Source organism: Amia ocellicauda, unplaced genomic scaffold (assembly GCF_036373705.1).
Source record: "Amia ocellicauda isolate fAmiCal2 unplaced genomic scaffold, fAmiCal2.hap1 HAP1_SCAFFOLD_68, whole genome shotgun sequence".
NCBI lineage: Eukaryota > Metazoa > Chordata > Actinopteri > Amiiformes > Amiidae > Amia > Amia ocellicauda.
The window spans coordinates 379,478-400,000 of NW_027102996.1; the positions used below are offsets into that span (position 1 = coordinate 379,478).

At 43.6% G+C, this 20,523-nt stretch overlaps 17 non-coding genes and 1 pseudogene across 17 annotated transcripts; all 18 read right to left on the reverse strand.

Moving 5' to 3' along the window:
- Positions 1–208: 208 nt before the first annotated feature.
- On the reverse strand, positions 209–327 carry LOC136741685 (5S ribosomal RNA). The gene has a single exon (XR_010814365.1). It is a non-coding gene; the product is annotated as a 5S ribosomal RNA (ribosomal RNA).
- A 1,066-nt stretch (positions 328–1,393) lies between these two features.
- On the reverse strand, positions 1,394–1,512 carry LOC136741710 (5S ribosomal RNA). The gene has a single exon (XR_010814387.1). It is a non-coding gene; the product is annotated as a 5S ribosomal RNA (ribosomal RNA).
- Positions 1,513–2,578: 1,066 nt separating this feature from the next.
- Positions 2,579–2,697, reverse strand: LOC136741686 (5S ribosomal RNA). Its single transcript, XR_010814366.1, has one exon. It is a non-coding gene; the product is annotated as a 5S ribosomal RNA (ribosomal RNA).
- Positions 2,698–3,763: 1,066 nt separating this feature from the next.
- Positions 3,764–3,882, reverse strand: LOC136741681 (5S ribosomal RNA). Its single transcript, XR_010814362.1, has one exon. It is a non-coding gene; the product is annotated as a 5S ribosomal RNA (ribosomal RNA).
- Positions 3,883–4,948: 1,066 nt separating this feature from the next.
- On the reverse strand, positions 4,949–5,067 carry LOC136741357 (5S ribosomal RNA). Its single transcript, XR_010814053.1, has one exon. It is a non-coding gene; the product is annotated as a 5S ribosomal RNA (ribosomal RNA).
- A 1,055-nt stretch (positions 5,068–6,122) lies between these two features.
- Positions 6,123–6,241, reverse strand: LOC136741579 (5S ribosomal RNA). Its single transcript, XR_010814265.1, has one exon. It is a non-coding gene; the product is annotated as a 5S ribosomal RNA (ribosomal RNA).
- A 1,067-nt stretch (positions 6,242–7,308) lies between these two features.
- Positions 7,309–7,427, reverse strand: LOC136741358 (5S ribosomal RNA). The gene has a single exon (XR_010814054.1). It is a non-coding gene; the product is annotated as a 5S ribosomal RNA (ribosomal RNA).
- Positions 7,428–8,482: 1,055 nt separating this feature from the next.
- On the reverse strand, positions 8,483–8,601 carry LOC136741359 (5S ribosomal RNA). The gene has a single exon (XR_010814055.1). It is a non-coding gene; the product is annotated as a 5S ribosomal RNA (ribosomal RNA).
- A 1,066-nt stretch (positions 8,602–9,667) lies between these two features.
- Positions 9,668–9,786, reverse strand: LOC136741360 (5S ribosomal RNA). The gene has a single exon (XR_010814056.1). It is a non-coding gene; the product is annotated as a 5S ribosomal RNA (ribosomal RNA).
- A 1,055-nt stretch (positions 9,787–10,841) lies between these two features.
- Positions 10,842–10,960, reverse strand: LOC136741361 (5S ribosomal RNA). Its single transcript, XR_010814057.1, has one exon. It is a non-coding gene; the product is annotated as a 5S ribosomal RNA (ribosomal RNA).
- A 1,056-nt stretch (positions 10,961–12,016) lies between these two features.
- On the reverse strand, positions 12,017–12,135 carry LOC136741362 (5S ribosomal RNA). Its single transcript, XR_010814058.1, has one exon. It is a non-coding gene; the product is annotated as a 5S ribosomal RNA (ribosomal RNA).
- A 1,066-nt stretch (positions 12,136–13,201) lies between these two features.
- LOC136741515 (5S ribosomal RNA) lies at positions 13,202–13,320 on the reverse strand. Its single transcript, XR_010814204.1, has one exon. It is a non-coding gene; the product is annotated as a 5S ribosomal RNA (ribosomal RNA).
- Positions 13,321–14,386: 1,066 nt separating this feature from the next.
- On the reverse strand, positions 14,387–14,505 carry LOC136741363 (5S ribosomal RNA). Its single transcript, XR_010814059.1, has one exon. It is a non-coding gene; the product is annotated as a 5S ribosomal RNA (ribosomal RNA).
- Positions 14,506–15,571: 1,066 nt separating this feature from the next.
- On the reverse strand, positions 15,572–15,680 carry LOC136741717 (uncharacterized; annotated as a pseudogene).
- Positions 15,681–16,746: 1,066 nt separating this feature from the next.
- On the reverse strand, positions 16,747–16,865 carry LOC136741366 (5S ribosomal RNA). The gene has a single exon (XR_010814061.1). It is a non-coding gene; the product is annotated as a 5S ribosomal RNA (ribosomal RNA).
- A 1,055-nt stretch (positions 16,866–17,920) lies between these two features.
- LOC136741367 (5S ribosomal RNA) lies at positions 17,921–18,039 on the reverse strand. Its single transcript, XR_010814062.1, has one exon. It is a non-coding gene; the product is annotated as a 5S ribosomal RNA (ribosomal RNA).
- Positions 18,040–19,095: 1,056 nt separating this feature from the next.
- Positions 19,096–19,214, reverse strand: LOC136741368 (5S ribosomal RNA). Its single transcript, XR_010814063.1, has one exon. It is a non-coding gene; the product is annotated as a 5S ribosomal RNA (ribosomal RNA).
- A 1,066-nt stretch (positions 19,215–20,280) lies between these two features.
- LOC136741517 (5S ribosomal RNA) lies at positions 20,281–20,399 on the reverse strand. The gene has a single exon (XR_010814206.1). It is a non-coding gene; the product is annotated as a 5S ribosomal RNA (ribosomal RNA).
- Between the last annotated feature and the right edge of the window lie 124 nt (positions 20,400–20,523).

The following is a 20,523-nucleotide window of genomic DNA, read 5'->3' on the forward strand; positions in this document are numbered from 1 at the left end:
AGATTAGGCAACATTGAGTCACTTCTAGCCATGATGCTCAATTAATTTACGAATGTACCCTAGTTACTAGGGACCGTTTACGTTGGAGATCAAGATCTATTGTATGCCTGTGTATTTGGGGAAGTAAAATCTGAAATAATGATGAAATTGTGTGTATCCAAAGTTAAAACTCGTGATTTGTCGCCCTCTGGTGTGTAAAAGGTGCAAAAGCTTACAGCACCTGGTATTCCCAGGCGGTCTCCCATCCAAGTACTGACCAGGCCCGAGCCTGCCTGGCTTCCGAGATCGGTCGAGATCGGGCGTATTCAGGCTAGTATGGCCGTAAGCCAGGGAGGCTGTCCCTGACGCTCTACTTAAAGGGAAGGCAATATCCGTTTCTGCCGTTCATACTTACAGTTGAACTGTCTCTCTACTCTAAAGCCCGGGACACACCAGCGCGCCGCAGACAGTCCCTGCTAACTCGCCACGTTGTGGCAACGTTGTGGCAACGTTGTGCGTTTGCTGGGGTGCCACACCAGACCGGAACTATATTTTACAAAACGAACACATTGTCTTGATAAAACAGCTGTAATTGAGTGCCTGACACGCCAGTCAAGCGCAATCTTGAGAAGGTGTGTATTTCAGTAAGGATTTCAATTGACATGCAGTATGAAACTGAAAGGAGGTTGCATCACTATGATGCATAACATTGCATGTATTGTATTTTCAAGTGTGTGCATTCATCCTGTTGTCATTTTGTTTTGAAAGCAGAAGAATCATTCAACAGGTTGCTGAGACAAATGTAAACCAGTAAAACATATGAAGAGAAACAAACCTTGAATATAAGTTCAGTTGTTTAAACATTTGACAAACTATGGTGAGGGGGTAAGAAAACACACAAATCCAGCAGCTCCTGTATTTCAATACACCAGAACCCAATATTATTGGCGAGTCGGGTAGTCCATCATCACAGTTCGAGGGCAGGCATCATTTCAGTAATTTCATCCCGTTGCATTCACATCCGTGCCTTGAATGAGATTGAATGTGATCTTTGCTCTCAAGTATGTTCCCAAGTTTTACACTTTCGTGCTTTGCATGAATGGGAATGGAACCGTGTGTGTTGAATGAGTCTCCTTGTGAGCACTGAACTTTGTGTGGTGGAGTTCCTTTTTGTGTTGCTGTAATTGTGTCATTTCTTGATGAGAAAGATTAGGCAACATTGAGTCACTTCTAGCCATGATGCTCAATTAATTTACGAATGTACCCTAGTTACTAGGGACCGTTTACGTTGGAGATCAAGATCTATTGTATGCCTGTGTATTTGGGGAAGTAAAATCTGAAATAATGATGAAATTGTGTGTATCCAAAGTTAAAACTCGTGATTTGTCGCCCTCTGGTGTGTAAAAGGTGCAAAAGCTTACAGCACCTGGTATTCCCAGGCGGTCTCCCATCCAAGTACTGACCAGGCCCGAGGCTGCCTGGCTTCCGAGATCGGTCGAGATCGGGCGTATTCAGGCTAGTATGGCCGTAAGCCAGGGAGGCTGTCCCTGACGCTCTACTTAAAGGGAAGGCAATATCCGTTTCTGCCGATCATACTTACAGTTGAACTGTCTCTCTACTCTAAAGCCCGGGACACACCAGCGCGCCGCAGACAGTCCCTGCTAACACGCCACGTTGAGGCAACGTTGTGGCAACGTTGTGCGTTAGTTGGGGTGCCACACCAGACCGGAACTATATTTTACAAAACGAACACATTGTCTTGATAAAACAGCTGTAATTGAGTGCCTGACACGCCAGTCAAGCGCAATCTTGAGAAGGTGTGCATTTCAGTAAGGATTTCAATTGACATGCAGTATGAAACTGAAAGGAGGTTGCATCACTATGATGCATAACATTGCATGTATTGTATTTTCAAGTGTGTGCATTCATCCTGTTGTCATTTTGTTTTGAAAGCAGAAGAATCATTCAACAGGTTGCTGAGACAAATGTAAACCAGTAAAACATATGAAGAGAAACAAACCTTGAATATAAGTTCAGTTGTTTAAACATTTGACAAACTATGGTGAGGGGGTAAGAAAACACACAAATCCAGCAGCTCCTGTATTTCAATACACCAGAACCCAATATTATTGGCGAGTCGGGTAGTCCATCATCACAGTTCGAGGGCAGGCATCATTTCAGTAATTTCATCCCGTTGCATTCACATCCGTGCCTTGAATGAGATTGAATGTGATCTTTGCTCTCAAGTATGTTTCCAAGTTTTAAACTTTCGTGCTTTGCATGAATGGGAATGGAACCGTGTGTGTTGAATGAGTCTCCTTGTGAGCACTGAACTTTGTGTGGTGGAGTTCCTTTTTGTGTTGCTGTAATTGTGTCATTTCTTGATGAGAAAGATTAGGCAACATTGAGTCACTTCTAGCCATGATGCTCAATTAATTTACGAATGTACCCTAGTTACTAGGGACCGTTTACGTTGGAGATCAAGATCTATTGTATGCCTGTGTATTTGGGGAAGTAAAATCTGAAATAATGATGAAATTGTGTGTATCCAAAGTTAAAACTCGTGATTTGTCGCCCTCTGGTGTGTAAAAGGTGCAAAAGCTTACAGCACCTGGTATTCCCAGGCGGTCTCCCATCCAAGTACTGACCAGGCCCGAGCCTGCCTGGCTTCCGAGATCGGTCGAGATCGGGCGTATTCAGGCTAGTATGGCCGTAAGCCAGGGCGGCTGTCCCTGACGCTCTACTTAAAGGGAAGGCAATATCCGTTTCTGCCGTTCATACTTACAGTTGAACTGTCTCTCTACTCTAAAGCCCGGGACACACCAACGCGCCGCAGACAGTCCCTGCTAACTCGCCACGTTGTGGCAACGTTGTGGCAACGTTGTGCGTTTGCTGGGGTGCCACACCAGACCGGAACTATATTTTACAAAACGAACACATTGTCTTGATAAAACAGCTGTAATTGAGTGCCTGACACGCCAGTCAAGCGCAATCTTGAGAAGGTGTGCATTTCAGTAAGGATTTCAATTGACATGCAGTATGAAACTGAAAGGAGGTTGCATCACTATGATGCATAACATTGCATGTATTGTATTTTCAAATGTGTGCATTCATCCTGTTGTCATTTTGTTTTGAAAGCAGAAGAATCATTCAACAGGTTGCTGAGACAAATGTAAACCAGTAAAACATATGAAGAGAAACAAACCTTGAATATAAGTTCAGTTGTTTAAACATTTGACAAACTATGGTGAGGGGGTAAGAAAACACACAAATCCAGCAGCTCCTGTACTTCAATACACCAGAAGCCAATATTATTGGTGAGTCGGGTAGTCCATCATCACAGTTCGAGGGCAGGCATCATTTCAGTAATTTCATCCCGTTGCATTCACATCCGTGCCTTGAATGAGGTTGAATGTGATCTTTGCTCTCAAGTATGTTCCCAAGTTTTACACTTTCGTGCTTTGCATGAATGGGAATGGAACCGTGTGTGTTGAATGAGGCTCCTTGTGAGCACTGAACTTTGTCCGGTGGAGTTCCTTTTTGTGTTGCTGTAATTGTGTCATTTCTTGATGAGAAAGATTAGGCAACATTTAGTCACTTCTAGCCATGATGCTCAATTTATTTACGAATGTACCCTAGTTACTAGGGACCGTTTACGTTGGAGAACAAGATCTATTGTATGCCTGTGTATTTGGGGAAGTAAAATCTGAAATAATGATGAAATTGTGTGTATCCAAAGTTAAAACTCGTGATTTGTCGCCCTCTGGTGTGTAAAAGGTGCAAAAGCTTACAGCACCTGGTATTCCCAGGCGGTCTCCCATCCAAGTACCGACCAGGCCCGAGCCTGCTTGGCTTCGGAGATCGGACGAGATCGGGCGTATTCAGGCTAGTATGGCCGTAAGCCAGGGAGGCTGTCCCTGATGCTGTACTTAAAGGGAAGGCAATATCCGTTTCTGCCGTTCATACTTACAGTTGAACTGTCTCTCTACTCTAAAGCCCGGGACACAGCAGCGCGCCGCAGACAGTCCCTGCTAACACGCCACGTTGTGGCAACATTGTGGCAACGTTGTGCGTTAGCTGGGGTGCCACACCAGACCGGAACTATATTTTACAAAAAAAACACATTGTCTTGATAAAACAGCTGTAATTGAGTGCCTGACACGCCAGTCAAGCGCAATCTTGAGAAGGTGTGCATTTCAGTAAGGATTTCAATTGACATGCAGTATGAAACTGAAAGGAGGTTGCATCACTATGATGCATAACATTGCATGTATTGTATTTTCAAGTGTGTGCATTCATCCTGTTGTCATTTTGTTTTGAAAGCAGAAGAATCATTCAACAGGTTGCTGAGACAAATGTAAACCAGTAAAACATATGAAGAGAAACAAACCTTGAATATAAGTTCAGTTGTTTAAACATTTGACAAACTATGGTGAGGGGGTAAGAAAACACACAAATCCAGCAGCTCCTGTATTTCAATACACCAGAACCCAATATTATTGGCGAGTCGGGTAGTCCATCATCACAGTTCGAGGGCAGGCATCATTTCAGTAATTTCATCCCGTTGCATTCACATCCGTGCCTTGAATGAGATTGAATGTGATCTTTGCTCTCAAGTATGTTCCCAAGTTTTACACTTTCGTGCTTTGCATGAATGGGAATGGAACCGTGTGTGTTGAATGAGGCTCCTTGTGAGCACTGAACTTTGTCCGGTGGAGTTCCTTTTTGTGTTGCTGTAATTGTGTCATTTCTCGATGAGAAAGATTAGGCAACATTTAGTCACTTCTAGCCATGATGCTCAATTTATTTACGAATGTACACTAGTTACTAGGGACCGTTTACGTTGGAGAACAAGATCTATTCTATGCCTGTGTATTTGGGGAAGTCAAATCTGAAATAATGATGAAATTGCGTGTATCCAAAGTTAAAACTCGTGATTTGTCGCCCTCTGGTGTGTAAAAGATGCAAAAGCTTACAGCACCTGGTATTCCCAGGCGGTCTCCCATCCAAGTACTGACCAGGCCCGAGCCTGCTTAGCTTCCGAGATCGGACGAGATCGGGCGTATTCAGGCTAGTATGGCCGTAAGCCAGGGAAGCTGTCCCTGACGCTCTACTTAAAGGGAAGGCAATATCCGTTTCTTCCGCTCATACTTGCAATTGAACTGTCTCTCTACTCTAAAGTCCGGGACACACCAGCGCGCCGCAGACAGTCCCTGCTAACACGAAACGTTGTGGCAACGTTGTGCGTTAGCTGGGGTGCCACACCAGACCGGAACTATATATTACAAAACGAACACATTGTCTTGATAAAACAGCTGTAATTGAGTGCCTGACACGCCAGTCAAGCGCAATCTTGATAAGGTGTGCATTTCAGTAAGGATTTCAATTGACATGCAGTATGAAACTGAAAGGAGGTTGCATCACTATGATGCATAACATTGCATGTATTGTATTTTCAAGTGTGTGCATTCATCCTGTTGTCATTTTGTTTTGAAAGCAGAAGAATCATTCAACAGGTTGCTGAGACAAATGTAAACCAGTAAAACATATGAAGAGAAACAAACCTTGAATATAAGTTCAGTTGTTTAAACATTTGACAAACTATGGTGAGGGGGTAAGAAAACACACAAATCCAGCAGCTCCTGTATTTCAATACACCAGAACCCAATATTATTGGCGAGTCGGGTAGTCCATCATCACAGTTCGAGGGCAGGCATCATTTCAGTAATTTCATCCCGTTGCATTCACATCCGTGCCTTGAATGAGATTGTATGTGATCATTGCTCTCAAGTATGTTCCCAAGTTTTACACTTTCGTGCTTTGCATGAATGGGAATGGAACCGTGTGTGTTGAATGAAGCTCCTTGTGAGCACTGAACTTTGTCCGGTGGAGTTCCTTTTTGTGTTGCTGTAATTGTGTCATTTCTCGATGAGAAAGATTAGGCAACATTTAGTCACTTCTAGCCATGATGCTCAATTTATTTACGAATGTACCCTAGTTACTAGGGACCGTTTACGTTGGAGAACAAGATCTATTGTATGCCTGTGTATTTGGGGAAGTCAAATCTGAAATAATGATGAAATTGCTTGTATCCAAAGTTAAAACTCGTGATTTGTCGCCCTCTGGTGTGTAAAAGATGCAAAAGCTTACAGCACCTGGTATTCCCAGGCGGTCTCCCATCCAAGTACTGACCAGGCCCGAGCCTGCTTAGCTTCCGAGATCGGACGAGATCTGGCGTATTCAGGCTAGTATGGCCGTAAGCCGGGGAGGCTGTCCCTGACGTTCTACTTAAAGGGAAGGCAATATCCGTTTCTGGCGTTCATACTTACAGTTGAACTGTCTCTCTACTCTAAAGCCCGGGACACACCAGCGCAGCCGCAGACAGTCCCTGCTAACACGCCACGTTGTGGCAACATTGTGGCAACGTTGTGCGTTAGCTGGGGTGCCACACCAGACCGGAACTATATATTACAAAACGAACACATTCTCTTGATAAAACAGCTGTAATTGAGTGCCTGACACGCCAGTCAAGCGCAATCTTGAGAAGGTGTGCATTTCAGTAAGGATTTCAATTGACATGCAGTATGAAACTGAAAGGAGGTTGCATCACTATGATGCATAACATTGCATGTATTGTATTTTCAAGTGTGTGCATTCATCCTGTTGTCATTTTGTTTTGAAAGCAGAAGAATCATTCAACAGGTTGCTGAGACAAATGTAAACCAGTAAAACATATGAAGAGAAACAAACCTTGAATATAAGTTCAGTTGTTTAAACATTTGACAAACTATGGTGAGGGGGTAAGAAAACACACAAATCCAGCAGCTCCTGTATTTCAATACACCAGAACCCAATATTATTGGCGAGTCGGGTAGTCCATCATCACAGTTCGAGGGCAGGCATCATTTCAGTAATTTCATCCCGTTGCATTCACATCCGTGCCTTGAATGAGATTGAATGTGATCTTTGCTCTCAAGTATTTTCCCAAGTTTTACACTTTCGTGCTTTGCATGAATGGGAATGGAACCGTGTGTGTTGAATGAGGCTCCTTGTGAGCACTGAACTTTGTCCGGTGGAGTTCCTTTTTGTGTTGCTGTAATTGTGTCATTTCTCGATGAGAAAGATTAGGCAACATTTAGTCACTTCTAGCCATGATGCTCAATTTATTTACGAATGTACACTAGTTACTAGGGACCGTTTACGTTGGAGAACAAGATCTATTCTATGCCTGTGTATTTGGGGAAGTCAAATCTGAAATAATGATGAAATTGCGTGTATCCAAAGTTAAAACTCGTGATTTGTCGCGCTCTGGTGTGTAAAAGATGCAAAAGCTTACAGCACCTGGTATTCCCAGGCGGTCTCCCATCCAAGTACTGACCAGGCCCGAGCCTGCTTAGCTTCCGAGATCGGACGAGATCGGGCGTATTCAGGCTAGTATGGCCGTAAGCCAGGGAGGCTGTCCCTGACGCTCTACTTAAAGGGAAGGCAATATCCGTTTCTTCCGCTCATACTTGCAATTGAACTGTCTCTCTACTCTAAAGTCCGGGACACACCAGCGCGCCGCAGACAGTCCCTGCTAACACGAAACGTTGTGGCAACGTTGTGCGTTAGCTGGGGTGCCACACCAGACCGGAACTATATATTACAAAACGAACACATTGTCTTGATAAAACAGCTGTAATTGAGTGCCTGACACGCCAGTCAAGCGCAATCTTGAGAAGGTGTGCATTTCAGTAAGGATTTCAATTGACATGCAGTATGAAACTGAAAGGAGGTTGCATCACTATGATGCATAACATTGCATGTATTGTATTTTCAAGTGTGTGCATTCATCCTGTTGTCATTTTGTTTTGAAAGCAGAAGAATCATTCAACAGGTTGCTGAGACAAATGTAAACCAGTAAAACATATGAAGAGAAACAAACCTTGAATATAAGTTCAGTTGTTTAAACATTTGACAAACTATGGTGAGGGGGTAAGAAAACACACAAATCCAGCAGCTCCTGTATTTCAATACACCAGAACCCAATATTATTGGCGAGTCGGGTAGTCCATCATCACAGTTCGAGGGCAGGCATCATTTCAGTAATTTCATCCCGTTGCATTCACATCCGTGCCTTGAATGAGATTGAATGTGATTTTTGCTCTCAAGTATGTTCCCAAGTTTTACACTTTCGTGCTTTGCATGAATGGGAATGGAACCGTGTGTGTTGAATGAAGCTCCTTGTGAGCACTGAACTTTGTCCGGTGGAGTTCCTTTCTGTGTTGCTGTAATTGTGTCATTTCTCGATGAGAAAGATTAGGCAACATTTAGTCACTTCTAGCCATGATGCTCAATTTATTTACGAATGTACCCTAGTTACTAGGGACCGTTTACGTTGGAGAACAAGATCTATTGTATGCCTGTGTATTTGGGGAAGTCAAATCTGAAATAATGATGAAATTGCGTGTATCCAAAGTTAAAACTCGTGATTTGTCGCCCTCTGGTGTGTAAAAGATGCAAAAGCTTACAGCACCTGGTATTCCCAGGCGGTCTCCCATCCAAGTACTGACCAGGCCCGAGCCTGCTTAGCTTCCGAGATCGGACGAGATCGGGCGTATTCAGGCTAGTATGGCCGTAAGCCAGGGAGGCTGTCCCTGACGCTCTACTTAAAGGGAAGGCAATATCCGTTTCTGCCGTTCATACTTACAGTTGAACTGTCTCTCTACTCTAAAGCCCGGGACACACCAGCGCGCCGCAGACAGTCCCTGCTAACACGCCACGTTGTGGCAACATTGTGGCAACGTTGTGCGTTAGCTGGGGTGCCACACCAGACCGGAACTATATATTACAAAACGAACACATTCTCTTGATAAAACAGCTGTAATTGAGTGCCTGACACGCCAGTCAAGCGCAATCTTGAGAAGGTGTGCATTTCAGTAAGGATTTCTATTGACATGCAGTATGAAACTGAAAGGAGGTTGCATCACTATGATGCATAACATTGCATGTATTGTATTTTCAAGTGTGTGCATTCATCCTGTTGTCATTTTGTTTTGAAAGCAGAAGAATCATTCAACAGGTTGCTGAGACAAATGTAAACCAGTAAAACATATGAAGAGAAACAAACCTTGAATATAAGTTCAGTTGTTTAAACATTTGACAAACTATGGTGAGGGGGTAAGAAAACACACAAATCCAGCAGCTCCTGTATTTCAATACACCAGAACCCAATATTATTGGCGAGTCGGGTAGTCCATCATCACAGTTCGAGGGCAGGCATCATTTCAGTAATTTCATCCCGTTGCATTCACATCCGTGCCTTGAATGAGATTGAATGTGATCTTTGCTCTCAAGTATGTTCCCAAGTTTTACACTTTCGTGCTTTGCATGAATGGGAATGGAACCGTGTGTGTTGAATGAGGCTCCTTGTGAGCACTGAACTTTGTCCGGTGGAGTTCCTTTTTGTGTTGCTGTAATTGTGTCATTTCTCGATGAGAAAGATTAGGCAACATTTAGTCACTTCTAGCCATGATGCTCAATTTATTTACGAATGTACCCTAGTTACTAGGGACCGTTTACGTTGGAGAACAAGATCTATTGTATGCCTGTGTATTTGGGGAAGTCAAATCTGAAATAATGATGAAATTGCGTGTATCCAAAGTTAAAAATCGTGATTTGTCGCCCTCTGGTGTGTAAAAGATGCAAAAGCTTACAGCACCTGGTATTCCCAGGCGGTCTCCCATCCAAGTACTGACCAGGCCCGAGCCTGCTTAGCTTCCGAGATCGGACGAGATCGGGCGTATTCAGGCTAGTATGGCCGTAAGCCAGGGAGGCTGTCCCTGACGCTCTACTTAAAGGGAAGGCAATATCCGTTTCTGCCGCTCATACTTGCAGTTGAACTCTCTCTCTACTCTAAAGTCCGGGACACACCAGCGCGCCGCAGACAGTCCCTGCTAACACGAAACGTTGTGGCAACGTTGTGCGTTAGCTGGGGTGCCACACCAGACCGGAACTATATATTACAAAACGAACATATTGTCTTGATAATACAGCTGTAATTGAGTGCCTGACACGCCAGTCAAGCGCAATCTTGAGAAGGTGTGCATTTCAGTAAGGATTTCAATTGACATGCAGTATGAAACTGAAAGGAGGTTGCATCACTATGATGCATAACATTGCATGTATTGTATTTTCAAGTGTGTGCATTCATCCTGTTGTCATTTTGTTTTGAAAGCAGAAGAATCATTCAACAGGTTGCTGAGACAAATGTAAACCAGTAAAACATATGAAGAGAAACAAACCTTGAATATAAGTTCAGTTGTTTAAACATTTGACAAACTATGGTGAGGGGGTAAGAAAACACACAAATCCAGCAGCTCCTGTATTTCAATACACCAGAACCCAATATTATTGGCGAGTCGGGTAGTCCATCATCACAGTTCGAGGGCAGGCATCATTTCAGTAATTTCATCCCGTTGCATTCACATCCGTGCCTTGAATGAGATTGAATGTGATCTTTGCTCTCAAGTATGTTCCCAAGTTTTACACTTTCGTGCTTTGCATGAATGGGAATGGAACCGTGTGTGTTGAATGAGGCTCCTTGTGAGCACTGATCTTTGTCCGGTGGAGTTCCTTTTTGTGTTGCTGTAATTGTGTCATTTCTCGATGAGAAAGATTAGGCAACATTTAGTCACTTCTAGCCATGATGCTCAATTTATTTACGAATGTACCCTAGTTACTAGGGACCGTTTACGTTGGAGAACAAGATCTATTGTATGCCTGTGTATTTGGGGAAGTCAAATCTGAAATAATGATGAAATTGCGTGTATCCAAAGTTAAAACTCGTGATTTGTCGCGCTCTGGTGTGTAAAAGATGCAAAAGCTTACAGCACCTGGTATTCCCAGGCGGTCTCCCATCCAAGTACTGACCAGGCCCGAGCCTGCTTAGCTTCCGAGATCGGACGAGATCGGGCGTATTCAGGCTAGTATGGCCGTAAGCCAGGGAGGCTGTCCCTGACGCTCTACTTAAAGGGAAGGCAATATCCGTTTCTGCCGTTCATACTTACAGTTGAACTGTCTCTCTACTCTAAAGCCCGGGACACACCAGCGCGCCGCAGACAGTCCCTGCTAACACGAAACGTTGTGGCAACGTTGTGCGTTAGCTGGGGTGCCACACCAGACCGGAACTATATTTTACAAAACGAACACATTTGTCTTGATAAAACAGCTGTAATTGAGTGCCTGACACGCCAGTCAAGCGCAATCTTGAGAAGGTGTGCATTTCAGTAAGGATTTCAATTGACATGCAGTATGAAACTGAAAGGAGGTTGCATCACTATGATGCATAACATTGCATGTATTGTATTTTCAAGTGTGTGCATTCATCCTGTTGTCATTTTGTTTTGAAAGCAGAAGAATCATTCAACAGGTTGCTGAGACAAATGTAAACCAGTAAAACATATGAAGAGAAACAAACCTTGAATATAAGTTCAGTTGTTTAAACATTTGACAAACTATGGTGAGGGGGTAAGAAAACACACAAATCCAGCAGCTCCTGTATTTCAATACACCAGAACCCAATATTATTGGCGAGTCGGGTAGTCCATCATCACAGTTCGAGGGCAGGCATCATTTCAGTAATTTCATCCCGTTGCATTCACATCCGTGCCTTGAATGAGATTGAATGTGATCTTTGCTCTCAAGTATGTTCCCAAGTTTTACACTTTCGTGCTTTGCATGAATGGGAATGGAACCGTGTGTGTTGAATGAGGCTCCTTGTGAGCACTGAACTTTGTCCGGTGGAGTTCCTTTTTGTGTTGCTGTAATTGTGTCATTTCTCGATGAGAAAGATTAGGCAACATTTAGTCACTTCTAGCCATGATGCTCAATTTATTTACGAATGTACCCTAGTTACTAGGGACCGTTTACGTTGGAGAACAAGATCTATTGTATGCCTGTGTATTTGGGGAAGTCAAATCTGAAATAATGATGAAATTGCGTGTATCCAAAGTTAAAACTCGTGATTTGTCGCCCTCTGGTGTGTAAAAGATGCAAAAGCTTACAGCACCTGGTATTCCCAGGCGGTCTCCCATCCAAGTACTGACCAGGCCCGAGCCTGCTTAGCTTCCGAGATCGGACGAGATCGGGCGTATTCAGGCTAGTATGGCCGTAAGCCAGGGAGGCTGTCCCTGACGCTCTACTTAAAGGGAAGGCAATATCCGTTTCTGCCGTTCATACTTACAGTTGAACTGTCTCTCTACTCTAAAGCCCGGGACACACCAGCGCGCCGCAGACAGTCCCTGCTAACACGCCACGTTGTGGCAACATTGTGGCAACGTTGTGCGTTAGCTGGGGTGCCACACCAGACCGGAACTATATATTACAAAACGAACACATTGTCTTGATAATACAGCTGTAATTGAGTGCCTGACACGCCAGTCAAGCTCAATCTTGAGAAGGTGTGCATTTCAATAAGGATTTCAATTGACATACAGTATGAAACTGAAAGGAGGTTGCATCACTATGATGCATAACATTGCATGTATTGTATTTTCAAGTGTGTGCATTCATCCTGTTGTCATTTTGTTTTGAAAGCAGAAGAATCATTCAACAGGTTGCTGAGACAAATGTAAACCAGTAAAACATATGAAGAGAAACAAACCTTGAATATAAGTTCAGTTGTTTAAACATTTGACAAACTATGGTGAGGGGGTAAGAAAACACACAAATCCAGCAGCTCCTGTATTTCAATACACCAGAACCCAATATTATTGGCGAGTCGGGTAGTCCATCATCACAGTTCGAGGGCAGGCATCATTTCAGTAATTTCATCCCGTTGCATTCACATCCGTGCCTTGAATGAGATTGAATGTGATCTTTGCTCTCAAGTATGTTCCCAAGTTTTACACTTTCGTGCTTTGCATGAATGGGAATGGAACCGTGTGTGTTGAATGAGGCTCCTTGTGAGCACTGAACTTTGTCCGGTGGAGTTCCTTTTTGTGTTGCTGTAATTGTGTCATTTCTCGATGAGAAAGATTAGGCAACATTTAGTAACTTCTAGCCATGATGCTCAATTTATTTACGAATGTACCCTAGTTACTAGGGACCGTTTACGTTGGAGAACAAGATCTATTGTATGCCTGTGTATTTGGGGAAGTCAAATCTGAAATAATGATGAAATTGCGTGTATCCAAAGTTAAAACTCGTGATTTGTCGCCCTCTGGTGTGTAAAAGATGCAAAAGCTTACAGCACCTGGTATTCCCAGGCGGTCTCCCATGCAAGTACTGACCAGGCCCGAGCCTGCTTAGCTTCCGAGATCGGACGAGATCGGGCGTATTCAGGCTAGTATGGCCGTAAGCCAGGAATGCTGTCCCTGACGCTCTACTTAAAGGGAAGGCAATATCCGTTTCTGCCGTTCATACTTACAGTTGAACTGTCTCTCTACTCTAAAGCCCGGGACACACCAGCGCGCCGCAGACAGTCCCTGCTAAGACGCCACGTTGTGGCAACATTGTGGCAACGTTGTGCGTTAGCTGGGGTGCCACACCAGACCGGAACTATATTTTACAAAACGAACACATTGTCTTGATAATACAGCTGTAATTGAGTGCCTGACATGCCAGTCAAGCGCAATCTTGAGAAGGTGTGCATTTCAGTAAGGATTTCAATTGACATGCAGTATGAAACTGAAAGGAGGTTGCATCACTATGATGCATAACATTGCATGTATTGTATTTTCAAGTGTGTGCATTCATCCTGTTGTCATTTTGTTTTGAAAGCAGAAGAATCATTCAACAGGTTGCTGAGACAAATGTAAACCAGTAAAACATATGAAGAGAAACAAACCTTGAATATAAGTTCAGTTGTTTAAACATTTGACAAACTATGGTGAGGGGGTAAGAAAACACACAAATCGAGCAGCTCCTGTATTTCAATACACCAGAACCCAATATTATTGGCGAGTCGGGTAGTCCATCATCACAGTTCGAGGGCAGGCATCTTTTCAGTAATTTCATCCCGTTGCATTCACATCCGTGCCTTGAATGAGATTGAATGTGATCTTTGCTCTCAAGTATGTTCCCAAGTTTTACACTTTCGTGCTTTGCATGAATGGGAATGGAACCGTGTGTGTTGAATGAGGCTCCTTGTGAGCACTGATCTTTGTCCGGTGGAGTTCCTTTTTGTGTTGCTGTAATTGTGTCATTTCTCGATGAGAAAAATTAGGCAACATTTAGTCACTTCTAGCCATGATGCTCAATTTATTTACGAATGTACCCTAGTTACTAGGGACCGTTTACGTTGGAGAACAAGATCTATTGTATGCCTGTGTATTTGGGGAAGTCAAATCTGAAATAATGATGAAATTGCGTGTATCCAAAGTTAAAACTCGTGATTTGTCGCCCTCTGGTGTGTAAAAGATGCAAAAGCTTACAGCACCTGGTATTCCCAGGCGGTCTCCCATCCAAGTACTGACCAGGCCCGAGCCTGCTTAGCTTCCGAGATCGGACGAGATCGGGCGTATTCAGGCTAGTATGGCCGTAAGCCAGGGAGGCTGTCCCTGACGCTCTACTTAAAGGGAAGGCAATATCCGTTTCTGCCGTTCATACTTACAGTTGAACTGTCTCTCTACTCTAAAGCCCGGGACACACCAGCGCGCCGCAGACAGTCCCTGCTAACACGCCACGTTGTGGCAACATTGTGGCAACGTTGTGCGTTAGCTGGGGTGCCACACCAGACCGGAACTATATATTACAAAACGAACACATTCTCTTGATAAAACAGCTGTAATTGAGTGCCTGACACGCCAGTCAAGCGCAATCTTGAGAAGGTGTGCATTTCAGTAAGGATTTCTATTGACATGCAGTATGAAACTGAAAGGAGGTTGCATCACTATGATGCATAACATTGCATGTATTGTATTTTCAAGTGTGTGCATTCATCCTGTTGTCATTTTGTTTTGAAAGCAGAAGAATCATTCAACAGGTTGCTGAGACAAATGTAAACCAGTAAAACATATGAAGAGAAACAAACCTTGAATATAAGTTCAGTTGTTTAAACATTTGACAAACTATGGTGAGGGGGTAAGAAAACACACAAATCCAGCAGCTCCTGTATTTCAATACACCAGAACCCAATATTATTGGCGAGTCGGGTAGTCCATCATCACAGTTCGAGGGCAGGCATCATTTCAGTAATTTCATCCCGTTGCATTCACATCCGTGCCTTGAATGAGATTGAATGTGATCTTTGCTCTCAAGTATGTTCCCAAGTTTTACACTTTCGTGCTTTGCATGAATGGGAATGGAACCGTGTGTGTTGAATGAGGCTCCTTGTGAGCACTGAACTTTGTCCGGTGGAGTTCCTTTTTGTGTTGCTGTAATTGTGTCATTTCTCGATGAGAAAGATTAGGCAACATTTAGTCACTTCTAGCCATGATGCTCAATTTATTTACGAATGTACCCTAGTTACTAGGGACCGTTTACGTTGGAGAACAAGATCTATTGTATGCCTGTGTATTTGGGGAAGTCAAATCTGAAATAATGATGAAATTGCGTGTATCCAAAGTTAAAACTCGTGATTTGTCGCCCTCTGGTGTGTAAAAGATGCAAAAGCTTACAGCACCTGGTATTCCCAGGCGGTCTCCCATCCAAGTACTGACCAGGCCCGAGCCTGCTTAGCTTCCGAGATCGGGCGTATTCAGGCTAGTATGGCCGTAAGCCAGGGAGGCTGTCCCTGACGCTCTACTTAAAGGGAAGGCAATATCCGTTTCTGCCGCTCATACTTACAGTTGAACTGTCTCTCTACTCTAAAGCCCGGGACACACCAGCGCGCCGCAGACAGTCCCTGCTAACACGCCACGTTGTGGCAACATTGTGGCAACGTTGTGCGTTAGCTGGGGTGCCACACCAGACCGGAACTATATATTACAAAACGAACACATTCTCTTGATAAAACAGCTGTAATTGAGTGCCTGACACGCCAGTCAAGCGCAATCTTGAGAAGGTGTGCATTTCAGTAAGGATTTCTATTGACATGCAGTATGAAACTGAAAGGAGGTTGCATCACTATGATGCATAACATTGCATGTATTGTATTTTCAAGTGTGTGCATTCATCCTGTTGTCATTTTGTTTTGAAAGCAGAAGAATCATTCAACAGGTTGCTGAGACAAATGTAAACCAGTAAAACATATGAAGAGAAACAAACCTTGAATATAAGTTCAGTTGTTTAAACATTTGACAAACTATGGTGAGGGGGTAAGAAAACACACAAATCCAGCAGCTCCTGTATTTCAATACACCAGAACCCAATATTATTGGCGAGTCGGGTAGTCCATCATCACAGTTCGAGGGCAGGCATCATTTCAGTAATTTCATCCCGTTGCATTCACATCCGTGCCTTGAATGAGATTGAATGTGATCTTTGCTCTCAAGTATGTTCCCAAGTTTTACACTTTCGTGCTTTGCATGAATGGGAATGGAACCGTGTGTGTTGAATGAGGCTCCTTGTGAGCACTGAACTTTGTCCGGTGGAGTTCCTTTTTGTGTTGCTGTAATTGTGTCATTTCTCGATGAGAAAGATTAGGCAACATTTAGTCACTTCTAGCCATGATGCTCAATTTATTTACGAATGTACCCTAGTTACTAGGGACCGTTTACGTTGGAGAACAAGATCTATTGTATGCCTGTGTATTTGGGGAAGTCAAATCTGAAATAATGATGAAATTGCGTGTATCCAAAGTTAAAACTCGTGATTTGTCGCCCTCTGGTGTGTAAAAGATGCAAAAGCTTACAGCACCTGGTATTCCCAGGCGGTCTCCCATCCAAGTACTGACCAGGCCCGAGCCTGCTTAGCTTCCGAGATCGGACGAGATCGGGCGTATTCAGGCTAGTATGGCCGTAAGCCAGGGAGGCTGTCCCTGACGCTCTACTTAAAGGGAAGGCAATATCCGTTTCTGCCGCTAATACTTGCAGTTGAACTCTCTCTCTACTCTAAAGTCCGGGACACACCAGCGCGCCGCAGACAGTCCCTGCTAACACGAAACGTTGTGGCAACGTTGTGCGTTAGCTGGGGTGCCACACCAGACCGGAACTATATATTACAAAACGAACATATTGTCTTGATAATACAGCTGTAATTGAGTGCCTGACACGCCAGTCAAGCGCAATCTTGAGAAGGTGTGCATTTCAGTAAGGATTTCAATTGACATGCAGTATGAAACTGAAAGGAGGTTGCATCACTATGATGCATAACATTGCATGTATTGTATTTTCAAGTGTGTGCATTCATCCTGTTGTCATTTTGTTTTGAAAGCAGAAGAATCATTCAACAGGTTGCTGAGACAAATGTAAACCAGTAAAACATATGAAGAGAAACAAACCTTGAATATAAGTTCAGTTGTTTAAACATTTGACAAACTATGGTGAGGGGGTAAGAAAACACACAAATCCAGCAGCTCCTGTATTTCAATACACCAGAACCCAATATTATTGGCGAGTCGGGTAGTCCATCATCACAGTTCGAGGGCAGGCATCATTTCAGTAATTTCATCCCGTTGCATTCACATCCGTGCCTTGAATGAGATTGAATGTGATCTTTGCTCTCAAGTATGTTCCCAAGTTTTACACTTTCGTGCTTTGCATGAATGGGAATGGAACCGTGTGTGTTGAATGAGGCTCCTTGTGAGCACTGATCTTTGTCCGGTGGAGTTCCTTTTTGTGTTGCTGTAATTGTGTCATTTCTCGATGAGAAAGATTAGGCAACATTTAGTCACTTCTAGCCATGATGCTCAATTTATTTACGAATGTACCCTATTTACTAGGGACCGTTTACGTTGGAGAACAAGATCTATTGTATGCCTGTGTATTTGGGGAAGTCAAATCTGAAATAATGATGAAATTGCGTGTATCCAAAGTTAAAACTCGTGATTTGTCGCGCTCTGGTGTGTAAAAGATGCAAAAGCTTACAGCACCTGGTATTCCCAGGCGGTCTCCCATCCAAGTACTGACCAGGCCCGAGCCTGCTTAGCTTCCGAGATCGGACGAGATCGGGCGTATTCAGGCTAGTATGGCCGTAAGCCAGGGAGGCTGTCCCTGACGCTCTACTTAAAGGGAAGGCAATATCCGTTTCTGCCGTTCATACTTACAGTTGAACTGTCTCTCTACTCTAAAGCCCGGGACACACCAGCGCGCCGCAGACAGTCCCTGCTAACACGAAACGTTGTGGCAACGTTGTGCGTTAGCTGGGGTGCCACACCAGACCGGAACTATATTTTACAAAACGAACACATTTGTCTTGATAAAACAGCTGTAATTGAGTGCCTGACACGCCAGTCAAGCGCAATCTTGAGAAGGTGTGCATTTCAGTAAGGATTTCAATTGACATGCAGTATGAAACTGAAAGGAGGTTGCATCACTATGATGCATAACATTGCATGTATTGTATTTTCAAGTGTGTGCATTCATCCTGTTGTCATTTTGTTTTGAAAGCAGAAGAATCATTCAACAGGTTGCTGAGACAAATGTAAACCAGTAAAACATATGAAGAGAAACAAACCTTGAATATAAGTTCAGTTGTTTAAACATTTGACAAACTATGGTGAGGGGGTAAGAAAACACACAAATCCAGCAGCTCCTGTATTTCAATACACCAGAACCCAATATTATTGGCGAGTCGGGTAGTCCATCATCACAGTTCGAGGGCAGGCATCATTTCAGTAATTTCATCCCGTTGCATTCACATCCGTGCCTTGAATGAGATTGAATGTGATCTTTGCTCTCAAGTATGTTCCCAAGTTTTACACTTTCGTGCTTTGCATGAATGGGAATGGAACCGTGTGTGTTGAATGAGGCTCCTTGTGAGCACTGATCTTTGTCCGGTGGAGTTCCTTTTTGTGTTGCTGTAATTGTGTCATTTCTCGATGAGAAAGATTAGGCAACATTTAGTCACTTCTAGCCATGATGCTCAATTTATTTACGAATGTACCCTATTTACTAGGGACCGTTTACGTTGGAGAACAAGATCTATTGTATGCCTGTGTATTTGGGGAAGTCAAATCTGAAATAATGATGAAATTGCGTATATCCAAAGTTAAAACTCGTGATTTGTCGCGCTCTGGTGTGTAAAAGATGCAAAAGCTTACAGCACCTGGTATTCCCAGGCGGTCTCCCATCCAAGTACTGACCAGGCCCGAGCCTGCTTAGCTTCCGAGATCGGACGAGATCGGGCGTATTCAGGCTAGTATGGCCGTAAGCCAGGGAGGCTGTCCCTGACGCTCTACTTAAAGGGAAGGCAATATCCGTTTCTGCCGTTCATACTTACAGTTGAACTGTCTCTCTACTCTAAAGCCCGGGACACACCAGCGCGCCGCAGACAGTCCCTGCTAACACGCCACGTTGTGGCAACATTGTGGCAACGTTGTGCGTTAGCTGGGGTGCCACACCAGACCGGAACTATATATTACAAAACGAACACATTGTCTTGATAATACAGCTGTAATTGAGTGCCTGACACGCCAGTCAAGCTCAATCTTGAGAAGGTGTGCATTTCAATAAGGATTTCAATTGACATACAGTATGAAACTGAAAGGAGGTTGCATCACTATGATGCATAACATTGCATGTATTGTATTTTCAAGTGTGTGCATTCATCCTGTTGTCATTTTGTTTTGAAAGCAGAAGAATCATTCAACAGGTTGCTGAGACAAATGTAAACCAGTAAAACATATGAAGAGAAACAAACCTTGAATATAAGTTCAGTTGTTTAAACATTTGACAAACTATGGTGAGGGGGTAAGAAAACACACAAATCCAGCAGCTCCTGTATTTCAATACACCAGAACCCAATATTATTGGCGAGTCGGGTAGTCCATCATCACAGTTCGAGGGCAGGCATCATTTCAGTAATTTCATCCCGTTGCATTCACATCCGTGCCTTGAATGAGATTGAATGTGATCTTTGCTCTCAAGTATGTTCCCAAGTTTTACACTTTCGTGCTTTGCATGAATGGGAATGGAACCGTGTGTGTTGAATGAGGCTCCTTGTGAGCACTGAACTTTGTCCGGTGGAGTTCCTTTTTGTGTTGCTGTAATTGTGTCATTTCTCGATGAGAAAGATTAGGCAACATTTAGTAACTTCTAGCCATGATGCTCAATTTATTTACGAATGTACCCTAGTTACTAGGGACCGTTTACGTTGGAGAACAAGATCTATTGTATGCCTGTGTATTTGGGGAAGTCAAATCTGAAATAATGATGAAATTGCGTGTATCCAAAGTTAAAACTCGTGATTTGTCGCCCTCTGGTGTGTAAAAGATGCAAAAGCTTACAGCACCTGGTATTCCCAGGCGGTCTCCCATGCAAGTACTGACCAGGCCCGAGCCTGCTTAGCTTCCGAGATCGGACGAGATCGGGCGTATTCAGGCTAGTATGGCCGTAAGCCAGGAATGCTGTCCCTGACGCTCTACTTAAAGGGAAGGCAATATCCGTTTCTGCCGTTCATACTTACAGTTGAACTGTCTCTCTACTCTAAAGCCCGGGACACACCAGCGCGCCGCAGACAGTC